This window comes from Cotesia glomerata, linkage group LG5 (assembly GCF_020080835.1).
Source record: "Cotesia glomerata isolate CgM1 linkage group LG5, MPM_Cglom_v2.3, whole genome shotgun sequence".
In the NCBI taxonomy this organism is placed as follows: Eukaryota; Metazoa; Arthropoda; class Insecta; order Hymenoptera; family Braconidae; genus Cotesia; species Cotesia glomerata.
In genome coordinates this window covers 8,434,736-8,439,772 of record NC_058162.1, presented here as the reverse complement: position 1 = coordinate 8,439,772, position 5,037 = coordinate 8,434,736, and positions in this window count along the sequence as shown.

The following is a 5,037-nucleotide window of genomic DNA, read 5'->3' as shown; positions in this document are numbered from 1 at the left end:
AATTTCCCTGTTTCTCTTGAGATTCTTTCAAATTTTATATCTTTAGGGACTGTATTTGAAGAATATGCATTGTTTGACAATTAACATTCCTGCACTCCTATGTTGGGGAGGAATTTTGTAAGATTCTATTCGAGATGATCATCTCGAAATATAAAGTTGGTTTGGTAAGATGTGAAGCCTAGCAACAAGGGTTGCTAGGCAACAGTTGCTATGGAAGCGTTGCTAAGTGGGAGAGGGAGGGGAAGGGAAGAGGAGGGGGTGTTATAAGGGTTTCTATGGAGGCGTTGCCTAGGAAAAGGGGGAGGGTTTTATGGGGTTTCTATTAGGGTGGTAGTAAACATTATAAGGATAGTAAGGGCTCAAGAGCGCTTATTTTCGTTAATTTAATTGTATTAATTTTATTCGTTAGTAACCCTTTAATGTTCTGGAAGCGTAATGAATCTCAGTGTGAGCTGTTAGGGAGAGAGCCAATCATAGACCGTTGTGTGGTTGTGTGAAAGACGGTTTAGTTGTAGTAGTGTGTCTATGCGTCCCTTTTACTACTTTTCTGGCCCCTCTCCAAGAAAAAGACTATAGCTCTCTCACTTAAAGAAAAAGACATATGACTCGAATTTACAGTGGGGATTCAAGGCCGAACATCAAAGGATTAACTTCACTGATATGTTTACTTTTTTTTTGTTTTTTACATATTTTGTATTATTAATTTTGTATTTAATAATTATATATCAGTGTTAGTGTACAAATTATTTGTGTGTATATCATTCGTGTCCTCTTCGTGTTTTTTTCTCTGATAATAGTAAATTTTTATTTAAAATGAAGAGGAATCGTTATTGTAATAGTGAAGATGAAAAAGTAACTAACTAAAAAGAAAAAAAATTGAAAATCAAATATGCCGTAGAGGACTTAAATCTTTATTGAAGAATATTACCATAGACAAGATATTTCATGATGTTGAGATAAAAATCAATGTTATAGTTGAGGTAGCATTAAAATTGAGGTAGCAAAAAGATTTTTAATTTTGTAGTAATTTTTGACGGGTTTCGCTTGAGTAAAAATAATATCAAGATAAAAAAAAGAGTTCCCTTTGAGAAGATTCTAATTTTTGGATCTCCCGGTGAAAAATTTTTAGACATAGTTCTCACGCAATTCCAAGCAATAGCACGAAAAAAACATTCGTAATTTTTGCACTCTCTTTCTTGGTTTAGGGATTCAGGAAAATTTTTCAAGTTGAATGATCTTGTAGGCCTGAAGATCTAACTTTTTAAATTAAATATCTCACAAGCCCACCAAATGATTTTGAAGAAATTGGCGGCCTCTGACACGGTTTTCTGAGCATTGATAGTTAAATTATGACATCAAAAATTATGCGAGAATAAATTTCGAAGTTATTTGAAAAAGACATTCTTTTAGAATGGTTAGTTTACACAGAAAAAGGTTCACTTGAGCCAAGAAAATATTTTTCTTCCTAATTATTTCCTTGAGCGAAAAAAATTTTCTTTTGACACAAGAAATTTCACTTATTCCAACAAAATTAACTCTCTTGTTTTAAGAAATATGTATCGATCCAAGAAAATTTATTTAAGTCAAGAAAATCTTCTTGTTTTGAGAAAATTCAGTCTCTTGCTCCAAAAATTAAATATAAAGATAGAAGTAAATTTTCATTAATATTTTTATTGATTAACATATCAAATGGAAGATCAAATAATGTTGAATCATTTTTTTCATTCAATATGTATAATTGCACGCTAAAATAATATAAAATGGCTATCAAATATTCAAGAGAAAAATTTTCTCAAGGTGAGAAAATTTTTTTCTCAGCTAAAGTAGGTGGCGCTGCTTCCCTAAAGTATCTAAAAATCTTGATCAAATGTAAAAATTTATTACATCAAGTATTTGTGATAATTTGAATTAAGAAAAAATTACTTCCACCAAGAATAGAATTTCAAGAAAAATTTTTATTTCGGGCAACACAACTTCAGTCTTCCTTCAGGTACCTGAAAATTTTCTTGAGCCAAGAATTTTGTTCTCCAGTCAAGAAATTTTTTTTCTGTGTAAGATTTTTCTTCGACACATTAGATGTTTACACTCACATACACACACACCGACAGATATCCTCGTAGGAATATTAAGAACTAGTTCCTAGGACCTTAAAAATGTGAAAATCAGATGAGAACTTGATTTTCGAAAACTGGCATGGAACCTGGCATGGAACTGGCATTCCATGTCAAATCGACCAATAGCTGGAATCGACCCCTTCCGATTTGGATGAAATTTGGTCACAAGTTTGCTTTTATCATAAAACAAAGTTGTGCCAAAGGAAAAAAATTTTAAAAATTTTTTCGAAAAGTTATGCAAAATTCAAAATTTCGCAATTTCCCAGTTTTTCAATTTTGTTTTTGTAATATCTCGAAAACTATTATAGTTACAGACATGGGGCTAAGTTTATTTTAAAGAAGATACTTAAGACTATAAATAAAATTTTTTTTTGGGTAAAATTTTTAAAAAATCAAAAAGTGGGAAAATTTTGAAAATCGTAAAAATCAAAGCCCGCTATGAAATTTTTGGCTCATTTTTTTTTACAGAGTACCTCTTACTAATCTCAAAATATCCTGAAATTTTCAAGAGGGTGTTTTTAACTTTCCGGTAAGAAAATTGAAAATTTTCAAAAATCGGGAAGTTATTATTTTCACCCCGTTTTTCGAAAATCGAGTTTTCATCAGATCTCGACGGTTTGAGGTCCTAGGAAGCTTTCCTGACTATTTCCGCGATTATGTCACCGTGTCTGTATGTATGTATGTATGTATGTGTATGTGTGTGTGTGTGTGTGTGTGTGTGTGTGTGTGTGTGTGTGTGTGTGTGTGTGTGTGTGTAACTCTCTCATAACTTTTGACTGGATCATCAGATTCAATCGAAATAAGCGGCGTTCTGAAGAGTTCCTTTGCCCCTACAATTCTGATGCTAATTTACAGAATTTAAGTCGATCAATTTTGAGAAATCTCAAAAATAAAATTTCCAAAAATTCGTTTTTTTGAAATATCTTTTAAACGGCTGAACCGATCAATCCAAAAACAAATCAGCTCTTAACCTCAAAACCACGTCGATTACCACCAGTCCGGTCAAAATCGGTTGATTTGTTCGTGAGATATCGTTGTCGAAAAAAATTGAAAAAAATGTTTTTTTCAGAATTTCTATGAAATTTTTAGTCTGACCAGTTTACTCTTAAAAATTTTTTAAAGAACTCAAAAAATTGAATGCCGTAAACCGTGAGAAAATCGGTTAATTCATTCAAAAGTTATTGTTGTTTGAAAATTCAAAAAGTAGTGTTCTATAAAACTTCCATTAGCCTTTTGAGCTCGAAGAGTTCAAAAGCACAGAACAGTCGTTTATTTGAGCTCGGAGAGCTCAAAATTACACATAAATTATATTTTTGAGCTCGAAGAGCTTAAAAAATAAGTAAATTGATGAGCACTTAGGTATGGAGGTAGCGGGAAGTTGCAGGGATGGCTTTTAGGGTCAACCGTTTTCCTAATTTTTAACTTCCCGCTAAGAAAGTCGAAGATTTTCAAAAATCGGGAAGTTATTGTTTTTACCCCGTTTTACGAAAATTGAGTTTTCATTGATTTTCGACGTTTCGAGGTCCTAGGAAGCTTCCCTGACTATCCCTGCGATGGTGTCTGTATGTATGTATGTGTGTGTGTGTTTTTTTTTTTTTTAGAGGAGGTCAAATACATTTACGTATACCAGGACGAGATGTTGGTCCTGGTTATGTCGGACTCGGAAGTCAATATTATTGACAACAATACCGATTAAACATCCTCCTTTCTCTTTCCCCATAGATGTTACGGGGAAGACTGGATCGGAACCACGTTAGCATAACTTCAGTCCAGTCCGTGTTGCGTCTCACGACGGTTGCTCCTAGTTATTAGTCTCTTTCTGCAATTTTTTCCTTTAAAAGATGCTGAGCATAGGCTGCGACAGCTGACCAGTTATCTTCTTTTTTGATCATGCAGGTTACTAAGCTCTCAGGGGAGAGCGTGGTGCCAATAGTTTCATCAGTACTGCTTTTGTAGTCCTTCCACCGGTCACACTCAAAGAACGTGTGCTCGACGTTGTCAATTTTGTCTGGGCAGTATTTGCACGTTGGTGTGCTGTGCAGTCCCATCTTAAAAAGATAGGCATTGAACTGCCCATGTCCCGTTAGTAGCTTGGTCAAGTAAAAGTCCGTTTCTCGGTATTCCCAAGAAAGCCATGTCCATCGGCAGTCCTGCCCCTCTTGTTGCGTTTCCGCCTTTATCCTCGTTCTTGCGTCCTTCATGTTTTCGTCACTGTTTTTAGCGTCATAGAGTTTCGCTCTCTCAAACGCGAGTAGGTCGATGGGTGCGGCTCCCGCAATGACCAATATAGCCGCTTCGGAAACTGTTCGATAGGCGCAGGCAACCCTGAGATCACCTTGCCGCTGCACTGCCGCTATTTTTCGTCGGTAGGTCGTCTGTTTCAATACGTCTGCCCATATTTCTGCTCCATAAAGCAGTACCGAGTGGACTACTTTTAGAAGAACTCTTCTCTTTTTGGTTCTTGGTCCCATAGTGTTGGTCATGATTCTTGCTAGGCTAGACACCGTCTTGCTGGCTTTCTTGCATGCACGGTCAAAGTGTTCGCGGAAAGATAGTTTCTCGTCGATCATTACCCCTATATAGCACAGGGCCCTTGTTAGTGTCAGTATTGTTCCTTCCATGTCCACAGCGAATGGTTTTGGGAACCATTTTTGACGTGTAAGAACAACCATCTGAGTTTTATGCTTGGCGAGTTTCAGGTGGTGTTTATCAAGCCAGGTCTCGACGGCGTCAATGGTTTCCCGGACCGGTAATTCAGCCTCTTCTACGCTGTCTACTACTATCGTGGCCGCAACGTCGTCTGCAAAGCCCGTTAGCTCTACTTGCTTTGGTAACGAGATTTCAAGAAGCTCGTCGTAGTCCGCATTCCATAGATCGGGCCCCATTATTGAGCCTTGCGGTACGCCAGCCGTTATGGCGTATT